Source organism: Magnolia sinica, chromosome 9 (genome assembly GCF_029962835.1).
Source record: "Magnolia sinica isolate HGM2019 chromosome 9, MsV1, whole genome shotgun sequence".
Classification (NCBI taxonomy): Eukaryota; Viridiplantae; Streptophyta; class Magnoliopsida; order Magnoliales; family Magnoliaceae; genus Magnolia; species Magnolia sinica.
Window position 1 is genome coordinate 45874591 of NC_080581.1, and position 10990 is coordinate 45885580.

Sequence of the window (10990 nt, forward strand, 5' to 3'; positions counted from 1 at the left end):
ATCTTTAGAAAACGTATTGAAACTTAAGTGAATTGGGTCATTCACTCGCAGGCGAAATTAAAGATTTTGGACCGTTAGTTTCTGACCAAACTTCACCCATGGAAAAAGGAAATTTTCCTACGCATATCCATATACTATTGGCCCTTATCGAGTAAGAACGACCGTTGATCTGACATAGGTCCTCCACGGTCGTTCAGCCTATCCAATCGCATCGAATCACATCCTAGCATAAATCCATTGCCAAGGAACTTACACTGTGACGTAGGTGAGTAGTGGGCCTCCGTATATGCCCTGTTTGTCAAAAACAGGCACCCTTTGGTTATAAACTGAGTATACCATGGCCTTGGGGCCATTTACATCACTACTAGGCCTATATAAAGCCCTTAAACTACCTCATTTCTATTCCATACGAATTTCTCTAACCCTAGGAGAGAGAAGAGAGAAAAGAAGAGAAAAGAGTGAGGAGAGAAGAGAGAGTTTGGGAGATCGGTGCTGTGATTCTTTCCTGCTGCTCCACGTACTGAATCACCTCTCCTTTTTCGTTACACAATCCGTTTCAGTTATGATTTGGGTAAGAAAACCTAACCCTAATCTCGATTTAGAAATTCAGATAGCGTAATCGATGAACTAGCTAACCTATTTCGTTGTTTAGGTGCCCAACGTTCCATTTTCGGGAACGTAGAATTCAAACTGCGTCCGAATCGAATATTCCGACGAAAGGTGAAGACTATAAACATTTAGGTTATGGTTTTCAATGCTTTCAATGTCAGCTAATGATTTATGTTTGATTAGATTGCTGCCATATTGCTTTAGATACGCCATTTTCGATATCTTTACATCTATGAACTATGTTGAACAAAATATGCATTCCATGTGTTTGTTGAAATGTTTGAATGAACATGCAATTGTGATTTGTGCTTGCCATGACTGTTAGGCTAGGATTCATGTTTGTTGAAAGCATGATGATCTCCTTGTGTAAAGAATTTTCCATAATATATGTCGTAACTAATTCAGTCTATGTATTTGGTGAAGTGTAACTTAGGTGTTTGATAAAATGACTAAATGAGAAAATGTTGATGAAGTGTATTTATTGAGTGTATTAATATAGGATTCTTAATCACTTTATGCATATGTCTAGTTTCCTTCATGAAATTTTAATTTCATATACGCAATTTATGATAAAAATGCAAGTGTATGGAACATGAGCAATGTGTTGGATGAAATGCTCAAATGAGGAACTTACTTGGATTATTTGTCAAATGCTGAAATGATTACCACATCTGTTTACTTGTTACATCTGAGTGGGATTGGGGCTATGCTATAGTCCAGGCAATCGGTAACAGTCCCCATTCAGGTAGCTGAATTAGTCTCGCCACCTCGGATATACTTGACGAATTCGGGTCGCATGACGATAATCAACATTGGTTAGGCCACGAGGGGTGCTTATGCACTCAATGTCGATTAAGTGCCTATCATCTATGTTGACATCATGGATATTTGACGAATTCGGGTCGCAATGCTGACATCATGATTTGATGAGAAGAAATTGCCTATCATCTATGCTTGACTACGAGTGACGAACCTAGATGGATCTTTTGGTTCGGGTCAATGATATAAAGAGAGGTACCCTAGCTTCTCAAATCTATTGTATGAATAAAGTAAATTAATTACTGGGCTAACATGACCATGCATAGCACTGCATTAGTTAGGATGTGCTTTAAAGGTATGGAAGTCGCATAAGAGGCAGGGTGGTCGTATGTGATATGGTGTCGGCATCACTTGTTGAGGGTGCTTTAATGTGAGGGCATGCATTATTACTTGTACTCTATTCCTGCATTAATAAGAGTAATTAGGAAGTGATTGTTATGCTGCTTTATCATTACTACTTGATTGACTTGATAACATGTTAACCTTTGCCTTATAGTACCACTGAGTTGATCACTCACTCCCACTCTGGGAAGGTGTTTTAAAACACCAACCATACACTGGTTTAGATGCAGATAACGACGAGGTTTACGCGACAGAGCAGGATTTCATGGATAAGGAGGAGGAAAGGCTATATATACCCCATCACCCCTCTTTAATTCATTATTAGAGCAAGATTCAAGCGGAGGAGAGAGAGAGAGAGAACCAGACTTCAAACAAACACAGGTATTGTCTGCACCAGTTGTGTGAGACAAGGGTTGTGTGACCCATAACTATGTCAGCGCACGACGAGTGCCTATGCACAATGCGTGCAAGTGCACAACGAATGCCAGCGCACAATGCCTGCCTATGTGCGCACAACGCCACTGATGCACAGTGACTATGCATGCACAACTCTTCCAATGATTTATTGTTTTCCCTCTTGAGTATGGGATGACTCTATTCATGTAAGAGATTCATTGATTAGCAATTAAAGATCAACAAAGGCCTTAATTTGGAGCAAGGGATCAATCAAGACATATGCTACGCCGGTACATCAATATCAACACATTGAAAATCATGATTTAATACTTGTATTGTGATTTTGTAAATATTCGATTTTCTAAATATCATCTTCCAAAGAAATTCTTATACAAAGTTGACCTGGAAAAGGGCCATGATCTATTTCTTCAAAGTAATCCATGCCTTGGTCTTTCTGATAATTTCTTACGCGTGGCGGAGGGATCCACATGGTATAATCTACTGATCAAAAATCGCATAGCAGCTGAGTAATATTAATAAGGTCATCAATATATCCAACTATATGAAGTATGAGCTGGATAATTACAACCGAGAATTATGTAGCATGATCCAGTGTGAACGTTCAAAAGTTGCTTTTTTATCAAGGCCCAGTAATATGGTCCGATGCCGTAAGTTCTCATTGATGATATCACAAAACTACAAGTGTCGGATATGATGGAGACAAGGAACAAATATTTATCAAAAGAGATAGAATCATCGTCAAAAACTTCTACATCTTCGGAAAGCTATTAAATGCCAAGTACCTTCAGTCTCTTCTTAGCCAGTCTATGAAGAAATACTAAGGAGCATAAACTAGAGAAGACTCAACGATTGAACATTTAGAGCTGAAAATGCATCTCCGAAAGCACGATATAATGCAGTACAAAGCATGTTAACAAGTGCAAAGAAGAAATAACCAAATCATTATCATATTGCAAATATGACAATCATTTCAAAAGATTTCAATATATTTCAATATTATCAATACTTCATGAAATTAAATTAAAAAATTATAATGTCTTGAGATACTAATTTCGATTAATTTGGCAGGGAAGACTATTCAAAAGATTGGGTTATGCAGATCATGAATAAAGGAGATAATTGAAGAGATTATTACAGTAGGAGCAGCATTAAAGAACAACTCCCTAGACACAAAGTTCGAAGAAAGAATCGTCAAAATTGATCAAAGAGACCGCTGTAGCAGTAGCGGTATTGAAAGATAGTTCTTTGGTCAAGTTACTCAAAGATGAAGTCATTATAATTTTTATAGTGGCAAGTTTCAATGAAAAGAGAATTATACGAATAAGAGAGTTAAAAGCTGTGGAGGATGCAATTGTAGCTCTATTTGCAGAAAGGTGTTTTATCTGATTGACCACTATGAAAACAGGGTGCTTTCGTTGCCTCATTATCCTCCCTATTGAATCATTCACTCGATGCTTCTAACTGGGGGCATTCAGTCTTCCGTTCGAGCGTGATCATTCAGTCTTCCATTCTAGCGCGATCATTCAGTCTCCCATTCGAGTGGGATATTCAATCTTCCGGTCAAGTGTGATCATTCAGTCTTTCATGCGAGCATGGTCATCTAGTCATCCTTCAATAGTAGTTCATTTGGTTCTTCAGTCAGAAGATGATCGATCCTCCATTTGATTTCATAAATTAATCAAAGAAGGATCGAAGGGGCATTTGTTGAGGCACAAAAAATATTCTATCTTTCCGTTGTATGAGTTAAGAGCTTCCTGTTGTGCACCTTTAGATGAACGAGCCTATCTCTATCTCAGTTGAGCACCCTCCATTTGAAGTTAGGAAGGTTGTTGTGTGTCCAAAGCATTTCACTCCTGATGTGCGCTACCTATTTGAGGGAGATATGTGTGTTGCCTATTTGACAGAGGGATGTACAGGCTCTTATGAAGGAGTGATGTGTGTTACAGGCTCATGTCTGAAGGGAGAGTAGTTGTGCTCCACTATTTAAGGAGTGTTATGCTTTGTCTTAAGGGAGGAAGGGATGAACGCCACTTTTGAAGGAGTGGAAGTGTGGTTCTTATCTTAGAAAGGGATGTACACCACTATTTAAGGAGTGTTATGCTTTGTCTTAAGGGAGAAATGGTGGTAATCACCACTATTTAAGGAGTGAAGAGCCTGGGAGGCCTATAAATACCCCTCCCCACTCCTCATTTGAGGGGGGTGCAAGCTAGGAGAGCATTGTAGAGCATTGTTCACTCCTCCTTAAGAGAGAGAAAGAAAGGTGTTGTGCGGTTGCATGCAATCTCAAGAGAGAGAGAGAAAGGTGTTGCGCTCTTGTCTAAAGAGATGGCTTTTGCGCCACTTCTCAAAGTGTAATGCCTTGAACTTTCAATACGCGAGCATCAAAAGATCTTGATCATTACTATAAGATCCAACGTAACGTATACATGTGTATGATACTAATCCAGTTATTCTAGCCTTACATCCTTTCCCTGACACTAACCTAAACATTAGGAATGATCTTCATCCATATATCAAGCCACCTGATTATTAATTTTAAGAAAAAATCATCATATAACCAAGTACACCCACTTGCGATCAATTCCTCACCCAAAATTGACCATACACCCACCTTCCACTACAAGAAAAACGGGCAAAGGCTACGGCCAAAAACTGTAGCAAAAGACCTTTTGCTACGGATAAGATCCGTAGCACGTCCGTCGCTATTGGTGGGGTAGCTAAAGGTATAGATACGGATTATATCCGTAGCAATAGATACCAATAGCTAAAGATTATACCGTAACAATAGATACCAATAGCTACAGATTATATTCGTAGCAATACCTTTAGCTACTCCACCAATAGCGACGGACGTACTACGAATTATATCCGTAGCAAAAGGAATTTTATCCGTAGCAATAGATACCAATAGCACTAATAATATCTGTAGCAATAGATACCAATAGCTACGGATATATTTGTAGCTATTTTAAAAAAAATGTAATTATACGACCTGTTTCCATTGCAAGAACCTAATGTGATTGATAACTCATCTAAGCTTAATGCTGACAGAAATAGTACATAAAATGCAATCAGAAAAAAAATGATGCATTTATTACAAATAGCAATCAAATCATACAATGCATCTTACATTCACATTTCTAAATAAACAATACCTCACTTTGCTCAACCTATCATAAGAATTACAACTAAGGTGTGCCCCTCATGTACAAGAGACAAATACACTCCAACACAATAAACACCCTCCATATGCATTCAATAATGCTCACGTTTTTACAAAATTTTCTTCCTTCAGATGGTCAATTTCAGCAAATGCAGAAGATAAAGCTTCTTCTTTCCTTGAAACTGCAAATGTAACTTCTGTGGACTTCTACACAAGATCACTTTCAAGTTCTGAAACCCTTTCCTTGAGAAAATGAATTTCATCCTCCACTGACTTCTTTAGCTTGTCAGCCTGTATAAAACAGCATTTGTAGACAAAATCAAACAAGCATGCCTTTATACACATCTCAAAAGGAAGAAAGACTGAAAAAAAAAATAATAATAATAAAAAATAAAAAATCTTATATATGAAAAAATAAAAAATGTACCTACAAATCTTCTAAACTATGGCAAAATCCGACATGAGTAATGTGTTCAAACCTAGGATGGACTTTTAAACTCAAAACTCCAACTCAAACACACTAAAATATGTGACTTACTATAAAAAGTAAACTTACTATTTACAGATGGTATCCATTCCTACTAGACTTCATGGTTTTCTGCCAAAAGTAGTAACAGCCCAATTTGGCCTAACCACAATATTCTCCTAATTTTTCGGAGCCCTTTTCATGTTGGCACGTCTCCTACAACTCAGAAGGATCAAAAGTTATATGTGATCTGAAACTTACCATTTATAGTAAAAATGAAAATAAAATGGACTTTTGACAATTCATCAGATAAAATCTCATAAATTCGGTGTGGGCAACCCGGCGTAGTGGGGTTTGTTTGTTAAAGTAGCTTCTCCTACCTAAAATAATATATGATATGTTGAAAAACTCATTCTGGTTTGAGTTTTCAAGTTTAGGTTTATGTTTAGGTTAGGGAGTTGAGATTAGGATTAGGTGTAGGTTTAGGTTTAGTGATTTGAGAATACAATTAGGTTTTAGGTTTAGGTTTAGGTTATAGGTTATAGGTTATAGGTTTAGGCTTAGGTTTTAGGTTTAGGTTAAGGTTAGGTTATAGGTTATAAGTTTAAGTTATAGGTTATAGGTTAAAGGTTAAGGTTTAAGTTATAGGTTTTAGTTTAGGTTAAGGCTATAGGTTTAGGTTTAGGTTAAGGTTTAGTTTTAGGTTATAGGTTTAGGTTAAGGTTTAGGTTATAGGTTAAAGCTTTAGGGAATTGAGAATTGGTTAAGGTTTAGGTTTAGGAAATCGGGTTCGGGTTTGAGATCGGGTTTAGTTTGGGTTTTCAAGTTTAGGTTTAGGTTAAGGAGTTGAGATTAGGATTAGGTGTAGGTTTAGGTTTAAGGATTTAAGAATACAATTAAGTTTTAGGTTTAGGTTAAGGTTATAGGTTTAGGTTAGGTTTAGGTGTAGATTATAGGTTATAGCTTTAGGGAATTGAGAATAGGTTAAGGTTTAGGTTTAGGAAATCAGGTTCGGATTCGGGATCGGGTTTAGGTTTGGGTTTTCAAGTTTAGTTTTAGGTTTAGGTTAGGGAGTTGAGATTAGGATTAGGTGTAGGTCTAGGTTTAGGGATTTGAGAATACATTTAGGTTTTAGGTTTAGGTTTAGGTTTAGGTTTTAGGTTATAGGTTTAGGTTTAGGTTATAGGTTTAGGTTAAGGTTAGGTTATCGGTTAGGTTTAGGTTAAGGTTAGGTTATCGGTTATAAGTTTAGGCTATAGGTTATAGGTTATAGGTTAAGGTTTAGTTTATAGGTTTTGGTTTAGGTTAAGGTTATAGGTTTAGGTTTAGGTTTAGGTTATAGGTTTAGGTTAAGGTTTAGGTTTAGGTTATATGATATAGGTTATAGGTTATAGCTTTAAGGAATTGAGAATAGGTTAAGGTTTAGGTTTAGGAAATCAGGTTCGGGTTGAGGATCGGGTTTATGTTTGGGTTTTCAATTTAGGTTTAGGTTTAGGTTAAGGAGTGGAGATTAGGATTAGGTGTAGGTTTATGTTTAGGGATTTGAGAATACATTTAGGTTTTAGGTTTAGGTTTAGGTTTTAGTTTATAGGTTTAGGTTATAGGTTTAGGTTTAGGTTTTAGGTTTAGGTTAAGGTTAGGTTATAAGTTATAAGTTTAGGTTATAGGTTATAGGTTATAGGTTTTGGTTTAGGTTAAGGTTATAGGTTTTGGTTTTGGTTTAGGTTTTAGGTTTAGGTTATAGGTTTAAGTTAGGTTTAGGTTTAGGTTATAGCTTTCGGGAATTGAGAATAGGTTAAGGTTTAGGTTTAGGAAATCGGGTTCGAGTTCGGGATCGGGTTTAGGTTTAGGTTTTCAAGTTTAGGTTTAGGTTAAGTAGTTGAGATTAGGATTATGTGTAGGTTTAGGTTTAGGGATTTGAGAATACATTTAGATTATAGGTTTAGGCTTAGGTTTTAGGTTTAGGTTAAGGTTATAGGTTTAGGTTTAGGTTTAAGTTTAGGTTAAGGTTATGGGTTTAGGTTATAGGTTATAGGTTATAGCTTTGGGGAATTGAGAATATGTTAAGGTTAAGGTTTAGGAAATCGGGTTCGGATTCGGGATCAGGTTTAGGTTTGGTTTTTCAAGTTTAGGTTTAGGTTAAGTAGTTAAGATTAGGATTAGGTGTAGGTTTAGGTTTAGGGATTTGAGAGTACATTTAGGTTTTAAGTTTAGGTTTAGGTTTTAGGTTTAGTTTAAAGTTATAGGTTTAAGTTTAGGGATTTGAGAATACATTTAGGTTTTAGGTTTAGGTTTAGGTTTTAGTTTATAGGTTTAAGTTATAGGTTTAGGTTTAGGTTTTAGGTTTAGGTTAAGGTTAGGTTATAAGTTATAAGTTTAGGTTATAAGTTATAGGTTATAGGTTTTGGTTTAGGTTAAGGTTATAGGTTTTGGTTTAGGTTTAGGCTTAGGTTCGGTTTAGGTTATAGGTTTAGGTTAGGTTTAGGTTTAAGTTATAGGTTATAGCTTTAGGGAATTGAGAATAGGTTAGGGTTTAGGTTTAGGAAATCGGGTTCGGGTTCGGGATCTGGTTTAGGTTTGGGTTTTCAAGTTTAGGTTTAGGTTAAGTAGTTGAGATTAGGATTAGGTGTAGGTTTAGGTTTAGGGATTTGAGAATACATTTAGGTTTTAGGTTTAGGTTTAGGTTAAGGTTATAAGTTTAGGTTTAGGTTTAGGTTTAGGTTAAGGTTATAGGTTTAGGTTATAGGTTATAGCTTTAGGGAATTGAGAATAGGTTAAGGTTTAGGTTTAGGAAATCGGGTTCGGATTCGGGATTGGGTTTAGGTTTGGGTTTTCAAGTTTAGGTTTAGGTTAAGTAGTTGAGATTAAGATTAGGTGTAGGTTTAGGTTTAGGGATTTGAGAATACATTTAGGTTTTAGGTTTAGGTTTAGGTTTTAGGTTTAGGTTTAGGTTTTAGGTTTAGGTTTAGGTTTAGGTTTAAGTTTAGGTTATAGGTTTAGGTTAGGTTTAGGTTATAGGTTATAGGTTATATCTTTAGTGAATTGAGAATAGGTTTAGGTTTAGGCTTAGGTTCGGTTTAGGTTATAGGTTTAGGTTTAAGTTATAGGTTATAGCTTTAGGGAATTGAGAATAGGTTAAGGTTTAGGTTTAGGAAATCGGGTTCGGGTTCGGGATCTGGTTTAGGTTTGGGTTTTCAAGTTTAGGTTTAGGTTAAGTAGTTGAGATTAGGATTAGGTGTAGGTTTAGGTTTAGGGATTTGAGAATACATTTAGGTTTTAGGTTTAGGTTTAGGTTTTAGGTTTAGGTTTAGGTTTTAGGTTTAGGTTTAGGTTTAGGTTTAAGTTTAGGTTATAGGTTTAGGTTAGGTTTAGGTTATAGGTTATAGGTTATATCTTTAGTGAATTGAGAATAGGTTTAGGAAATCGGGTTCGGGTTGGGGATCGGGTTTAGGTTTGAGTTTTCAAGTTTAGGTTTAGGTTAAGTAGTTGAGATTAGGATTAGGTGTAGGTTTAAGTTTAGGGATTTGAGAATACATTTAGGTTTTAGGTTTTAGGTTAAGGTTATAGGTTTTGATTTTGGTTTAGGTTATAGGTTTAGGTTAAGGTTATAGGTTTAGGTTATAGGTTATAGGTTTTAGGTTATAGCTTTAGGGAATTAAGAATAGGTTAAGGTTTAGGTTTAGGAAATCGGGTTCGGGTTTGGGATCGGGCTTAGCATTGGGTTTAGGTTATAGGTTTAGGTTTAGATTTAGGTTATAGGTTACAGGTTTAGGTTTAGGTTAGGTTATAGGTTATAGGTTTAGGTTTAGGTTATAGGTTATAGGTTATAGGTTATAGGTTAAAGTTTAGGTTATAGGTTAAGGTTTAAGTTTAGGTTATAGGTTTAGGATGTGGTTTAGGTTAAGGGTGTGGTCCCTACAAATACAAATATAAACACGACCTGTCCAAATGGCCAGGCCCCTCCAATGCTGTCCATAGGAAATAGATAGCTTCATCATGGTCATAACATCGGTTCCCACATTCTAGGGACCCCCGTTCAACATCCGGATAGCTCCGATGCACATCTGGATCTGGTTCATCAATTTCGAGATAATACATAAACACGGGTCTTTCCAAAAGGTCAGGCCACCCATATTACTATCCATAAGAAATGGATAGTTTCATCATGGTCATAACAGCGGTTCCCACCTTCCAGGGATCCCCGCTCAACATCCGGATAGCTCCGACATACATCCCGATCTGCTTCATCAATTTTAAGATAATATATAAATATGGGCCTATCCAAAAGGCCAGGCCACCCATATTGTTGTCCACAGGAAATGGACAGCTTCATCATGGTCATAACAGTGGTTCCCACCTTCCAGGGACCCTCGCTCAACATCCAGATAGCTCCAACGCACATTCAGATCTACTTCATCAATTTCGAGATAATATATAAACATGGGCCTGTCTAAATAGCCAGGCCACTTCATCAATGAATCATATAGTATGAAGGAAAGAAGACTTACCAATTTAGCTAGCAAGGAGAGAAAGTGTGAGTACTTGAAATGTCTCCCTTTCTTTGAATAATGATGCATATTCCACAATGCAATCTAAGAATGAGTAAGTTTTTTAGTTTCTCCGACATTTCCAGACCTACCTCAACTCGGCAACCCAAACATTTATCCAACAACGCCTATTTATCTGGATTGGATAAGCATGATTAAAAGTGTTGATAAACAATTAAAGATCCCCACCATGAAACAATTGGGTTGGACCAGAAATAGTGGTGTAATAGCATATCACTTGCGGTACATGAATGGTCTAATGTTGTGGAAGACTCACCTGCCTGTAACCTTTCTTGAGTTATAGGAACATATGCATGCTCACCCTTATAACAAACTTCCATTGCGGATACTTCACATTGTCATCCCATTTATATCTAAACAAGCAACTACTAAAATCAACGATTCTTCTAAACAAGCAGCTGCACCCTGCATATTTTAGGCTAGAGAAAGAAACCCGAGGCATCACATACAATTACCATGCATTGTGGCAGAGAACTACTGTGACTGAACCCAATAGCAAAAGAAAATATTAAAACCAGTTGTACTCATCATCAAATGATTATAGTAAGGCTTCTCCTAACAAAGCTATGTGTGAGTTTGAAAATTTGGAGTTAAATACCTTCATTA

General features: G+C 36.7%; 1 long non-coding RNA gene across 1 annotated transcript; it reads right to left on the reverse strand.

Moving 5' to 3' along the window:
- Nucleotides 1–5241: 5241 nt before the first annotated feature.
- On the reverse strand, nt 5242–10408 carry LOC131256285 (uncharacterized). Its single transcript, XR_009176722.1, has 2 exons — nt 10325–10408; nt 5242–5641 (listed from the first exon to the last, which is right to left on the reverse strand). It is a non-coding gene; the product is annotated as an uncharacterized LOC131256285 (long non-coding RNA).
- Nucleotides 10409–10990: the final 582 nt, after the last annotated feature.